The 15166-nt window shown below is 46.5% G+C and overlaps 1 protein-coding gene across 1 annotated transcript in view; it reads right to left on the bottom strand.

The window, feature by feature from the left end:
* The window catches only part of SGPP1 (sphingosine-1-phosphate phosphatase 1), a 70340-nt gene that overhangs the window by 28153 nt on the left and 27021 nt on the right, over window positions 1–15166 (bottom strand). Inside the window, exons 2-3 of the mRNA XM_083438279.1 lie at window positions 5487–5597; window positions 2246–3521 (exon numbers count right to left, since the gene is read on the bottom strand). The gene's annotated coding sequence lies outside the window, so the exon portion shown is untranslated. The remainder of the gene's footprint in view (window positions 1–2245; window positions 3522–5486; window positions 5598–15166) is intronic.

The following is a 15166-nucleotide window of genomic DNA, read 5'->3' as shown; positions in this document are numbered from 1 at the left end:
AGTAAGTTTCAGTTTGAGAAGCGGCTTGTCTCTTTGGCAATCATGACACCTGTGGTCTCAACGGGTTTTGTGCATATGTTGCGTCTCCCTATGCGCATGTTGCGACTTTAATGCACAAACATAACGCTCGTCCATACTGTCATTTAATGCGCTCTCAAAAGATGATGTCAAGGGGTGGGTTCATACGGAAAGAGGTGGTCCTTGAGGTATTGCGGTCCTTGACCCAAAGGACCATGGACCTCAGCCTGAAAAATGTTCCCCACCTGCGCTATGCTTTGCTAAACACAAAGGTGGTAGCTGAGTGGAAAATAACCTCAGAGAGTCATTTAATCCTCAACTCCAGCTTCAAACAGCCTGGGATCAATATGCCTCAAAGACCAGCTGCTTCTTGCTGCCCCCACCTTGCACACTGTCACTATGACCTTGTGCATTGTGCAGCGCATGCCCTTCGTTGCACACCGTCTGCAGATTTCCCCTACAAGGTTGCGGAGACATCACTGTTGCCCATCAAACAAAGCGCAGTATTTTGCACCTGTTCTTCTTCTTCTCGGCTTGCAGGTGTTTTGTTTGTCAGTGCCTTGAATAACCACTTGCCCTACACGGCACTTTGCAGCTGTTGTTCCCCAAAATTGTGCATTAATTGCTCTTTGTGGGAACTGTGTGGAATGAGAGCGCTTCCAGACAACCAGTGCTATTTTTCTAGAGAAAAGAGGTGTCGGAGCTCACTGTGAACACCTCCATTGTTTTCTAATGATGGCAATGGCGCCCACCTGAGACGTGCCGGAGCTGAGTTTCTGCAAGTTCCTGCTGGATAAATGGCCTGCAGACAACCTATTGACCATTCATCCTGATTTGCCGCAGTATGATGCAGTGCATGTACAGAATGGGAGGCAAGAAGAGGAGGGAGGGGCAAATTTTGGAGTCACACTGGGCGCCACTGAAAGACCAAACTTCACCTTTGGTTGATACGTAATGAAAATGGGGGGGGGGGCAGTAAAGTGGTACCTCGGGTTACATACGCATCAGATTACAGACTCCACTAACCCAGAAATATTACCTCAGGTTAAGAACTTTGCTTCAGGATGAGAACAGAAATTGTGCTCCGGCGGCACGGCAGCAGCAGGAGGTCCCATTAGCTAAAGTGGTGCTTCAGGTTAAGAACAGTTTCAGGTTAAGTATGGACCTCCGGAACAAATTACCGTATTTTTCGCCCTATAGGACGCACCGTCCCATAAGGCGCACCTAGTTTTTTGGGGGGGAAATAAAGGAAAAAAATTATTTCCCCCCCAGGCGCGGGGTTGGGGAAGCCCGAGCTTCCCCCGACCCCAGCCCCCAAACAGGCAGCTCTCTGCAAGCCGTGGGAGCCCAGTGCTGGCTCCCGCTGCTAGCGGAGAGGTCTGCGAAGACTGGACACGCTGAGCTCAGCGCGCGCAGGCTTCAGCATGCAGGCACCTCTCCGCCAGCAGCGGGAGCGCTCCTGCTGTTTGCGGAGAGGTCCGCGAAGCCTGCATTCGCCCCATAGGACGCACCCAGATTTCCCCTTCATTTTTGGAGGGGAAAAAGTGCGTCCTATAGGGCGAAAAATACGGTAAGTACTTAACCGGAGGTACCACTGTATTTTATGTATGCATGTATGTATTTATAAGGTGCCATCAATAGGTTCTTAAATGGTCCCTGCCCCAAAGGGTTTACAGTCATAATTTTGACACAGAGAAACTACAGAAGAAGGGGACAGGTCCAGGGATAAGCAAGGAGAATATGGGCTACTGCGTGAGATGCAATAATAATAACAGATGCCAACAAAGCAGGGTTTTGTGTCTGTGTGTGGGTTTAAAAAAAAAAAATAGAAAATTAGTAAGTAGAAAAAATAAAATGAATTTCAAAGTTTTCTTAAGCAGGAAAAAATAGTACAATAAAGGAAAAAATAATGCAAAAGTTATATGTATAAACATGAACGGCAAATCCTGTACTCCTCAAACAATCTCGGGTTCCTCCACGTAGACATTCTCTGTTGGAGTATTTCTCTTCCAAAAAGGCATCCACTGTGCCAAAAGTATTATTTATTGTAACTATTTGTTTTTAATACTGCCCTTTGATCATATTTCCTGGGCTGTTTACAAGATAACTGAAACAACTAAAAGGCACAGGAAAGAAAGAAAGAAAGAAAGAAAGAAAGAAAGAAAGAAAGAAAGAGCTAAATGCCAAAAAATTATAAGAGCGGCATAAAGAAAATAACTCCTCTCACCTTCCCAAAGATGCGTGATATGGCTTAATTTATAGATAAGCATCAGATTCCATTTCTCACGCTTCCAGACCTCAGAGAAGACTTTGTTTGTTCGTTTTTTACCTGGTGAAAGTCAGAGTTGCCTCTTAAACTCTTCTGCTGTGTGCATAGATAGAATCGGGAGCTTTGATATCTAGATGAAATGCAAAAAGCATTTCATGGCGAAGGCTCAAAGCGAAGCTCTCCCAGTCCAGGGTGTGCCTACATCTGAAGGCGAGGAGAACAGAGCTTACTGGAAGAGTTTTGTTCACAGGAGTTTGGGGGATCACGTGATCCGCAAAGTCACTTTGCCACGTGAAGCTCACTTCTGCTATGCAGCTTGGAAAAGAGCGGATAACTCTTCCAGCCACCCACACAGCTACACCAGTCTCATCCTTTTCTTCATCGGGTGTCAAGCATATTCCAAAGGCACCCTTAAGTGTGTGCAACAACCATATAGTGGTAGGGAAAGGAAAACACTCTGTACATGCTCAGAGGTGCTTGCTTATTTCTTCACATATTCCAGGGGTGGGCCAAGCATTACAAAAGAAAGAAAAAATAAATCTCAAGCTTCAGATCCTGAGTCAAATTCATAATTGTAGGGTGCCCTTTACATTTCCCCTAACTAAGCTTTGAACAGAATTTGTACTGGGACTATGAAACGGTGGAATAAGACATTTTTTCGATGTATGTTAGTATATTTTTTCAATATATGTTAGTATATCCTCCTGGCTATTACATATCCCCTGTTTTCAGTGGGGATAAGTCATAAAAACAGAGGGCAGGAGATCTACTTTGGTGATCACTTGTAGCCGAGTAAGATTGTCTTCCATAAACATGGTTTTAGCAATGAGTCCGTAAGTGACTGTGGAGGCCAATTCTGGATACACATGTCCTTCCACAGTGGGGACATTGGTTTCCGGGTGGGAGTTGATCACGGTGAGGGTTTGCCAAGCGTGCCTTCCTCCTAGCACGTTTCTCCCTTGCGTTCTGAGTTCGAGCGTCTTCAAAGCCCATGACACCTTGGTAAAGGCTGTTCTCCAACTGGAGCTCCCGCAGGCCAGTGTTTCCCAGTTGTCAGTGTTTATACTACATTTTTTAAGATTTGCTTTGAGACAGTCTTTAAACCTCTTTTGTTGACCACCAGCATTACACTTTCCATTTTTAATTTCGGAATATAGTAGATGCTTCGGAAGACGATCATCAGGCATCCGCACAGCATGACCAGTCCAACGAAGTTGATGTTGAAGATTCATTGCTTCAATGGGACAAGGGTGTGGATTAAGGTGTGTAAGGAAGCCTAAAAGAGATCTGTTTTGTTGTTTTTTCATGGTGGTGTTTTTTTAAATATCAGATATCATGCTAGGAGCGTCTCCACCCCCATCGTTCAGCTTGGATACTGAGGTCCAGCTCCGAGGACCTTCAGGCAGTTCCCCCCTGCGAGAAGTGAGGTTACAGGGAACCAGGCCTTCTTTGTAGCAGCACCTTCCCTGTGGAACACCCTCCCATCAGATGTCAAAGAGATAAACAACTACCTGACAGTTAGAAGACATCTGAAGGCAGCCCTGCTTAGGGAAGTTTTTAATGTTTGATCTTTTATCGTGTTTTTATCGTGTTTCAAAGGCCTGGAAACGATGCCTTATGAGGAACGGCTAAGGGAGCTGGGCATGTTTAGCCTGGAGAAGAGGAGGTTAAGAGGTGACATGATAGCCATGTTCAAATATATAAAAGGATGTCACATAGAGGAGGGAGAAAGGTTGTTTTCTGCTGCTCCAGAGAAGCGGACACGGAGCAATGGATCCAAACTACAAGAAAGAAGATTCCACCTAAACATTAGGAAGAACTTCCTGACAGTAAGAGCTGTTCGACAGTGGAATTTGCTGCCAAGGAGTGTGGTGGAGTCTCCTTCTTTGGAGGTCTTTAAGCAGAGGCTTGACAACCATATGTCAGGAGTGCTCTGATGGTGCTTCCTGCTTGGCAGGGGGTTGGACTCGATGGCCCTTGTGGTCTCTTCCAACTCTATGATTCTATGATTCTATAATGTTCTGTTGGGCTCTGCTCAGAGTGGCTGGGGAAGCCCAGCCAGATGGGCAGGGTATAAATAATAAATTATTATTATTATTATTAGTAGTAGTAGTAGTATTATAGCTCAGTTGGTAGAGCATGAGACTGTAAATCTCAGACTCATAAGTTCATATAGGTGAAAGAGTCCAGCATTGCAGGGGGTTCAATTAGTTGGCCCTCGTGTTCCCTTCCAACTCTGCAATATTACAAATTATTTCAGAAATTTCTCTCGCTTTTTCTTGTTGTGCCCTGTTCTGCTTATGCCCTAAGCACAAGCTTGTTGGGCAATCGAGCACGGATTGATTATAAATCAGGCTATGTGATTCTTACGCAAATACACATCCTCTTTTTTTCAGCGATGCATCCTCTTTCTTTCCGCGGATTAAAGGGAAGTGCTTCTGTGACTCGGGTGAAGGCGTCAGCGCGTCTGGCTGTTAACCAGAAGTTTGGTGGCTTGAGCCCACCCAGGGACGGGATGCCTGCCTTGCAGTGGGGTTGGACTAGATGATCCTCAGGATCACTTTCAGCTCTCGGATTCCACTCTGGGATTGTGTGAGACCTGAGTTCAAATCCTGACTCAGCCTGGTGTGGCCCTGCATGAAAAACCTCTCCCTTTTGGTACAATACAATAATCTTTATTGTCATTGTCCCATACAGCAAAATTGAAAAAAATCTACATCAGACATTCAAAAACCAACAAGCCTGCTATCCCTGCTATCCCAGCCTGGTTAACCCCCTAAAAACTCTGATACCCCATAATTAAATACCATATACTCCCACAGAGACACCTTACACTGCGTTTAAAACCAAAATCGCATTTGGATAAAAACTGTTTCTCAGGCAGCTAGTCCTAGCCTTTCTTCCAGAAGGCAGAAGCTGAAAGAGATCATTTCCAGGGTGCATACTATCCTGCGCTATCTCTGCCGCTTTCTTATGGCACCTGGAAGCATAGATTTGATCCAAGGTGGGAAGAGTGCACCCAATTATTCTCTCCGCAGTCTTTACAACCCTGGACAGCTTTGTTTTTTCCCTGACTGTGCAGCTCCCAAACCACACACAGAAACCATACGTTAATACACTCTCCACAGTACAATGGTAAAATGCCATCAACAGGTCCTTTGAGAGATTATTTTCCCGGAGGATTCTCAGAAAATATCACCTCTGCTGTGCTCTCTTCATCAGGTCTTTACTGTTTTCTCCCGGGTTAGGTCATCTGCTGCCCTGCCCCACAGGGTTGAGGATAAGGTGGGTCGATCCCTTGGAGGCCTCCCTGAGAAGAAGGGGGACAAGAGGCAAACGTGAGATATAGTCGCCCTTTCTCCATGCGCGCGCATGGGTGCGCATAGTTGCCATGGCAAACACCGTTCCCATAAACAGGCCCCCTAAGCGCTGTTCATATCACACCAGGTCAATGAGGCATCACTAAGCGCCATTATCTCGCTGGTCTTCTAGGCCTCAATTTAAGCAGTTTTACTTAAATTAGTGGCACCCGCGAGGGTAGTTATTAGATCATTACAAAAAGAGAGGATTTATGGGTAGCAAGCGAGGCCGCAGCTGCAGCTGGGGGAGCCTTCTCCTGTTGCCTCCCATTCATGCTCTCGTCGCTCCCTTCCTTTGAACAGGGCTTCGAGACTTGCTCCTGCTTTTGGCTGACAGCCGTGCTAGACGTCTTCCATTCAGGCCTCCAGTTCATTTGTCAATTTATTTGGTGTGGGTTTTTTCTTCAGGAGCGCGAACAGCTTTGCTTCCCTTTTGGCTCATTATTCCCACGCAAAAATGTGGGGGAACACATAATAATTTGGATTAATATTTATTGGAAGCCGCCCAGAGTGGCTGGGGAAGCCCAGCCAGATGGGCGGGGTATAAATAATCTATTATTATTATTATTATTATTATTATTATTATTATTGGTATTTAAGGGTTTGGCCAATTGCCCCCCTTCAAAAGTTACCTCATAAATTCAACATATCTAAAGGGCAGAGTTTGGATGCCCATGTCACTACCCTCAATATAGGGTATTTTATTTCTTATACAAATATTGAGGCGTTTGGTCTCCCGGTGCCACCAGCATAAGCAAATGTCTGGCTTGTCTGAGCCTATATGGAACCTTTATTCTCAGTAATAATGGAACTGACAGGTGGGTAATGCAGTTATGAGTTGTGGGGGCTAGACACCCTTAAATTCCTGGGGCCAGTGACATACCCTCCAACAATCCTCAGATGAAAATAGAGACGTTTCTCACTCCCCTCAACTGGCCCTCTCGATCCTTCCCCTTTTTTTCACTAGATTTGCAAAAAGAAAAGCAAGCAGCAATAAAAAATTTCCAGAAAGTGTCAAGATCAGACCTGGGACTCACATTAGTTAAGAAACAGCGTTTTGAATGCATGATAAACATTCAACACCAGATGGCGCCAGAGAGCAAATAAAATTTCCTAAGCAACTTCCCAGTGTTTTTCTTTTTCTTTTGTTATACTGATTTAATTTCTGACTATTTATAGCGTTCTTTTCCTGTGTGTAGATCCACCCAAGGATACACGAAGCATTTCTTTTTTTAAAAAAAAAAATCAAGACTCCTTGAGCTCCTCTCCCCCTTTCTTCCTGCCCAGGGTGGCCCTGCCTTCTGCCTCCACCTCAGAGCCGGCACATCCCATGGGGCTGGGCCTTGGTGGCTGCAGCCTCCCTTCCTCCTTGCCTGCTCTCCAGCAGCCGCTTTGGGCTGCCCAAGGGAGAAGGCCGGCGGCAGCAGCCGCGGAAAGGCCATGGAATGTTGCCTCACAGTTGCCACTGCAGCCGATGTCACAACTCAGCACAAGTACTACTCTTCCTCCTCCCTGAGCTGAGCTCCACAACACTGGCAGGGGAAATAGGGACATTCTGGGATCAAATCAAAAGCCAGGATGGCTTTTGGAATTCCGGGGCTGTCCTCGGAAAATAGGGACACATGGAAGGTATGCAGTGGATGCTAGAATTTAATTAAGGCTAGGAATGTGGAAAAGGGACGCGGGTGGCGCTGTGGGTTAAACCACAGAGCCTAGGACTTGCTGATCAGAAGGTCGGCGGTTCGAATCCCCGCGATGGGGTGAGCTCCCGTTGCTCGATCCCAGCTCCTGCCCACCTAGCAGTTTGAAAGCACATCAAAAAGTGCAAGGTTGGCAGGTGCAGGGACCGAGCAACGGGAGCTCACCCCGTCGTGGGGATTCGAACTGCCAACCTTCTGATCGGCAAGTCCTAGGCTCTGTTGTTTAACCCACAGCGCCACCCGTGTCCCTATACTAGTATTTAGCGAAAGCCAAAACTGGGACACTGGCTAGCTTGAGGATTACACTAACAGCACATCAGTCATGTCTATTACAGTTGTACCTTGGAAGTCGAACAGAATCCATTCCAGAAGTCCATTTGACTTCCAAAACGTTTGGAAATCGAAGCACGGCTTCTGGTTGGCTGCAGGAACCTCCTGCAGCCAATCGGAAGCCACAGAAGCCCCATTGGACGTTCAGGTTCCAAAGAACGTTCACAAACTGGAACACTCCCAGGTTTGCAGCGTTAGGGAGCCAAAATGTCCTCGTACTAAGGCGTTCAGGTTCCAAGGTACGACTGCAAAATATTTTCCGTTTAAGAGAAAAAGGAAATAATAATAAAAAACAGAGCAGAGAGATCAGGGAAGCGTGGGGCATGGAGACAGAGGGAAAGCATAGAAAGATGGGGCAAAGAGGTTAAAAAATAAAAGGGGATGTATGTAGCAGGTTGAAGTTAAAGATGAGCCCTGGCTGAGTCTTAAAAGGTTGAAGACAACTGTTATAAGTGAACATGTGAATTTGGACCAGGGAGAGTTGGATCCAAGGCCCTTTCCCGCACCTGGGAACTGTAGTACACCTTCACAGAACTACAATTCCCAGGACCCTTAACAAACTACAGTTTCAGGATTCGTTGGAGGGGAAGCTATTTGCTTTAAATGTATGTTGTTGTTTAGTCGTTCAGTCGTGTCTGACTCTTCTTGACACCATGGACGAGAGCACTCCAGGCACTCCTGTCTTCCACTGCCACCCGCAGTTTGGTCAGATTCATGTTTGTAGCTTCGAGAACACTGTCCAACCATCTCGTCCTCTGCCGTCCCTTCTCCTTGTGCCCTCCATCTTTCCCAACATCAGGGTCTTTTCCAGTGAGTCTTCTCTTCTCATGAGGTGGCCAAAATATTGGAGCCTCAGCTTCAGGATCTGTCCTTCCAGTGAGCACTCAGGGCTGATTTCCTTCAGAATGGATCAGTTTGATCTTCTTGCAGTCCATGGGACTCTCAAGAGTCTCCTCCAGCACCATAATTCAAAAGCGTCAATTCTTCGGCGATCAGCCTTCTTTATGGTCCAGCTCTCACTTCCATACATCACTACTGGGAAAACCATAGCTTTTACTATACGGACCTTTGTTGACAAGGTGATGTCTCTTCTTTTTAAGATGCTGTCTAGGTTTGCCATTGCTTTCCTCCCAAGAAGCAGGCGTCTCTTAATTTCGTGGCTGCTGTCACCATCTGCAGTGATCATGGAGCCCAAGAAAGTAAAATCTCTCACTGCCTCCATTTCCTCCCCTTCTGTTTGCCAGGAGGTGATGGGACCAGTGGCCATGATCTTCGTTTTTTTGATGTTGAGCTTTTTGAATGTATGGTGGAGACTTATTGGGCAGCTTTCAGCAAGCCCTTGTCTTTCAGCCTAACTGACCCCAAAGATACATTTTTACGAGTCAGCGGGACAACTTACTGCCACCTTGAACTCCTTAGACAAAGAACAGGAATCGGGAACCGCAAGGGAGAGATGTTGATTTTCACATGATTTCCCCTTTGGACATGTGGCAACTCATTTTCAGGGACCTTTCAACATTTGTGAGTCAAAGAAAGCCATCTTCTCACATGACACACACCCCACACCACCAAAGTATACATTACAGGCAGCTACATGCAGAAATTCCTGCTGCGAAGGGTGAGTTGGGCAATAACAGTCGTTCTATCACCGTGGGGCACTGTGGGGAACAGCAACCTGTTGTTCCCAAAGCCTCATTAAATACAATAACTCCATTATTCTATGGTTCAATGTCTAACTAAAGCATCACAAGAGACCAGAAGCCTCATAAGATGCGTTAACACCTTTCAACTTACAAGGAAGGAAAATTCTAATAATAATAATAATATCATCATCATCATCATCATCATCATTTATTATTTATACCCTGCCCATCTGGCCGGGCCTACCCAGCCACTCTGGGCAGCTCCCAACAGAATTTTAAAAACACAATAAAACATCAAACATTAAAAACTTCCCTAAACAAGGCTTCCTTCAGATGTCTTCTTAAAGTCACATAGTTGTTTATTTCCTCGACATCTGACGGGAGGGCGTTCCACAAGGAGGGTGCCACTACCGAGAAGGCCCTCTGCCTGGTTCCCTGGAACCTCACTTCTTGTAGTGAGGAAACCACCAGAAGGCCCTCGGAGCTGGACCTCAGTGTTCGGGCCGGACGATGGGGGTGGAGACGCTCCTTCAACAGTACTTTCCCCCAGAGGTTCCTGGGGTACAGCCTTTATACTGGGATGCATTGTCAGAGCCTAGGACTTGCTGATCAGAAGGTTGGTGGTTCAAATCCCCGTGATGGGGTGAGCTCCTGTTGCTCGGTCCCTGCTCCTGCCAACCTAGCAGTTCGAAAGCACGTCAAAGTGCAAGTAGATAAATAGGTACCGCTCCAGCGGGAAAGTAAACGGTTTTTCCGTGTGCTGCTCTGGTTAGCCAGAAGCGGCTTAGTCATGCTGGCCACATGACCCAGAAGCTGTATGCTGGATCTCTCGGCCAGTAAACCCCAGAGTTGGTCACGACTGGACCTAATGGTCAGGGGTCCCTTTACCTTTAAGACTTGGTGAACTTGATGACGCTTGCTCATGAGTAGGCACGCATGAGGCTTGCCCTCCATTTTGACCTAGGCTGGTCTCAACCCTGGTCCAGCTCATGCACACAGTTGTGATCCTCTTCGATGGATCGCAGCCTAGCAACCTGATTCAGCGCATACTCACAGTGGGACCGATTATGTTTGGCAGTGCTTACCCAGAAATACAGTAATTGCATATATTAGCTATTATTAACTGTACTGCAAACACTTTGATTAATGATATGGAGATTTAATTCATTATGCGGCCCCCAGGTTCTGTACATCAAAGGGCTCTTGCAACCCACTTGGTCTGAGAGGCTGGACTGCCTTGCATTAAGTGGATTGTCAAGCAAGAGAATTATATACAAAAAGCATTTGTTGACCCCTCTGTGATGGCCCCCCCTATTAATTTTAGGCAGGTGGTTTCGCTGCACTGCTTTGGCTTGCCTGCTTAAAAAAGATAAAAACCTGTTTAGGAAAGCCCTGCCCAGACATATGATTTTATCATGCGTATTTGTCTTTTAAAAATGTTTATTTAATTTGCATTTTGATAGTTTTGTTATGTCTACTATTTAAAAGTCTGCTTTGAGCGCTATTTTAAAATGAATATTTTATGTAAACTGCTTAGGCATTTTGTTTTGTAATTAAAGCTGTATGTAAATCCTGCTAGATAAATACAGTGGCGTAGCGTGGGGGGTGCAGGGGGGGCCAGCCGCACCGGGCGCAACATCTGGGGGTTAGGGTTAGGGGGCGCAAATCCACGGGTTAGGGGGTGCAAATTACTTGCCTTGCCCCGGGTGCTGACAACCCACGCTACGCCACTGGATAAATATATTATCTCTCAAAAACTGGCTAGGAAAGGAGAGTGCAGAGATCAACACCAAAGATGTTTTCTTCTTTGGCAATCCCTCGTAGCCGAGTAAGATTGTCTTCCTTAAACATGGTTTTAACAATGAGTCCGTAAGTGACTGTGGAGGCCAATTCTGGATCCACACGTCCTTCCACAGTGGGGACATTGGTTTCCGGGCGGGAGTTGATCACGGGGCAGATTTACCAAGCGTGCCTTCCTCTTAGCACGTTTCTCCCTTGCGTCCTGAGTTCGAGTGTCTTCAAAGCCAATGACACCTTTGGTAAAGGCTGTTCTCCAGCTGGAGCGCTCGCAGGCCAGTGCTTCCCAGTTGTTGGTGTTTATACTACATTTTGTTAGATTTGCCTTGAGACAGACTTTAAACCTCTTTTGTTGACCACCAGCATTACGCTTTCCATTTTTAAGTTTGGAATAGAGTAGTTGCTTAGGAAGACGATAATCAGGCAGAGACATTTGGGGTAAGGTTACCAGACGTCCCCATTTCCCGGGGACAGTCCCCGGATTTACAAATCAGTCCCCATACAAAATCCATTGAAGATGAAAAGTGTCCCTGGATTCATTGAAAAAATTCTGGTAAGACCCAGCACGGGTTTCTCAAAAATAAGTCGTGCTAGCCCAATCTTATTTCTTTCTCTTTTTTTGATGGAATTACAAACTTGGTGCGTCAGAGAAGTGTTGTGGACATAGTATATCTTGATTTCAGTAAGGCTTTTGACAAAGTCCGCCATGATATTCTTGCGAGGAAGCTGGTAAAATATGGGTTGAATGACGTAACTGTTAGCTAGATTTGTAGCTGGTTGACTGACTGAACCCATTAATGGTTCCTCGTCATCCTGGAAAAAAGTGACAAGTGGGGTGCCACAGGGTTCTATCCTGGGCCCGTTGTTGTTCAATGTCTTTATAAATGACTTGGATGAAGGAATTTGCTCATCAAATTTGCAGATGACACCAAACTGGGAGGGGTAGCTAATGCCGCAGAAGACAGAATCAGAATTCAGAACGACCTTAACAGATTGGAGAACTGGCGCAAGCTAATAAAATGAATTTCAATAGGGACAAATGAAAGGTTCTGCACTTAGGCAGGAAGAACCAGATGCACAAATATAGGATGGGGGACACCTGGCTTACTAGCAGTACATGTGCAAAGGATCTAGGGGTCTTGGTGGACCACAAGCTTAACATGAGTCCACAGTGTGATTCAGCAGCCAAAAAACTAACGCTGTTCTAGGCTGCATCAACAGAAGTATAGTGTCCAGAACAAGGGAAATAATAGTACCACTCTATTCTGCCTTGGTCAGACCACAATGGGAATACTGTGTCCAATTGTGGGCACCACAATTTAAGAAGATGTTGACAAGCTGGAACATGTGCAGAGGAGGGCAACCAAGATGATCAAGGGTCTCAAAACCAAGCCTGATGAGGAACGGTTGAAGGAGCTGGGTATGTTTAGCCTGGAAAAGAGGAGACTGAGAGGAGATATGATATCCATCTTCAAATATCTCAAGGGCTGTCACATGGAGGAGGGAACAAGCTTGTTTTCTCCTGCTCTGGAGGGTAGGACTCAAACCAATGGCTTCAAGTTGCAAGAAAGGAGATTCCGACGAAACATCTGGAAAAACTTTCTGACAGCAAGAGCCGTTTGGCAGTGGAACAGACTCCCACAAGAGGTGGTGGACTCTCCATCCTTGGAGGTTTTCAAGCAGAGGTTGGATGGTCATCTGTCATGGATGCTTTAGCTGAGATCCCTGCATTGCAGGGGGTTGGACTAGATGACCCCCAGGTCCCTTCAAACTCTGAGATTCTATGATTCTATGAAATGACTGTACTTCAGTAGCAAGTGGCCCCTCAGTGAACTGTTCCGTAAAAACGGCTGAAGCGTATGACAGGATTCACATGCAACAGAGTCACTGTGCATGCTGCCAACTCTAACGCTCTGAAAGGTATACAATGGCTCTTTCAATGTGGCACAGTTGATGCGTTGTGGGGGGGGGGGCATGTTGTCCTTCAGAGATTAAGTGCTTAGCAGGCCAAGGAACGCATGAGGCAGAAGAAGCTATGAGGCAGATTTTCTTTCACATGAATTCAACCTCAGGGGACGGCTAATTTGTCCATGTTGCCTTTTCACACTGGAGAGCCAGTGTGGTGTAGTGGTTAAGAGCGGCAGACTCGTAATCTGGTGAACTGGGTTCGCTTCCCCGCTCCTCCCCATGCAGCTGCTGGGTGACCTTGGACCAGTCACACTTCTCTGAAGTCTCTCAGCCCCACTCACCTCACAGAGTGTTTGTTGTGGGGGAGGAAGGGAAAGGAGAATGTTAGCCGCTTTGAGACTCCTTCGGGTAGTGATAAAGCAGGATATCAAATCCGAACTCTTCTTCTCTTCACCATCATGACAGTTCCCCACCTGCTGTTGCATCGCCAATGGTCAGGGATCGATCAGACTCACTGGTTTTATTTATCCATTTTCTTGCATTTATGTACCTACTGCCTTGTCCTCCAGGGTTCTCTCCCCTCCTCGCTGCATCCTCGCCAATGTCCCTGCAAGGTAGCCAGGCAGGGACAGGGCCAGGATCACCCAAGATGGCTGGCTGAGTGGGGATTCGAACCCTGCGCTCCCAGGCCCTAGGTCGACCCCATGACCACTACGCCACACTGGCTCTCTGTAATCCAGCCACGTTCGGAGGGCTACAGGTTCCCCCATCATAAATATCAACTGCGTTTGCAAAAAGCACAGTGGAGCGATGTGGTTGGCACCATGGTCACTGAAGAAGACCAGAGCTAGTTTTCTGATTTTTGTGCAGATACTGCTGTGGTCTGCTGACTTCGCTGATCTTCACATTCTCCATTTCCTTCCTTACAATGTTGTTCCCTCTACTGCAGTGCACTGTCAGGTTGCGGTTGACTCTGGCTTCAAGGTGCTCCCACCACTGGCTTTTGAATCTGTGTAAGCCGCTTAGAGGTTTTAGTACAAATCAAGCAGTATGTGCATTGTGTTAAATAAAACAAATGACAAACTAAAATGCACATCAGAAAGGTGCTTCTTGTGTTGTCTTTTTGGTGCCCAGTGAAAATTTTCCTTTTTCAATAAGCCGTTGAAGTGAAGTTATTTATTCTAGCCCGCTATTGGACTCAACATTGTTTCAGCATGCAAAGACATGTTCTTAACCGTCGCAATCGTTTTACTATGTGAAATAGTGCAACTGTTCTTGCCGATGGCTGTTTTCAGTTGTGCAATTGCTTTGAGACATTTGTGGGAAGCAGTTTATGTAGGAGAATAATCAAGAACTCAAAGATACAAGTTCTTATCCGTAGATCATGGGATCTTGCACACACTGTGGCAAGTATATTGTCATGCGCTGGCTGGAGACAGAGGAGGGGTGGGAGTTCAAGAAGCAGAGATGGGTCTGGCTGGTGGAGAAGCCTGGGTGTCTCCAAGCTCCCCTCTCCCCTGGTCTCCCAGAACCAGGCATGAAGGGGGAGAAGCAGCAAAAGGCATGTCGGCGTCGTCTCAGATTGCCTGGGAAGGACCCAGGAGAGGAGGAGGAGATTTAGGCAGCTGTGGGAAGGCGGGGAACGTCAGCCTCCCCAACTGCATCGCAGGCTCAGTGCCTACTCCCCTGTGCAGGCCTTGTGTTATGTACTGAGTTAAATAGAATCCAAAATGCAGCAGTCTGATTGGTCCTAGAACAATGGGATTCAGAATGCAGCAGTCTGATTGGTCCTAGAGCAATCGGATCCAGAATGCAGCAGTCTGATTTGTCATAGAACAATAGGATTCAGAATGAAGCAGTCTGATTGGTCCTAGAACAATCGGATCCAGAATGCAGCAGTCTGATTGGTCATAGAACAATAGGATTCAGAATGCAACAGTCTGATTGGTCCTAGAACAATCGGATCCAGAATGAAGCAGTCTGATTGGTCCTAGAACAATAGGATCCAGAATGCAACAGTCTGATTCGTCTACAGGAGCCACCCAATCCAGCTCCAGGTGGAAGTGAATCCGCAACCTGATTGGCCTACAGGAGAATCCCAGAATTAGCCAATCACGTGGGGCCCATTGTGTAAATAATGTA

Source organism: Podarcis tiliguerta (genome assembly GCF_965153285.1).
Source record: "Podarcis tiliguerta genome assembly, chromosome: 1".
NCBI lineage: Eukaryota > Metazoa > Chordata > Lepidosauria > Squamata > Lacertidae > Podarcis > Podarcis tiliguerta.
This window is presented reverse-complemented; position numbering and strand designations above follow the sequence as displayed.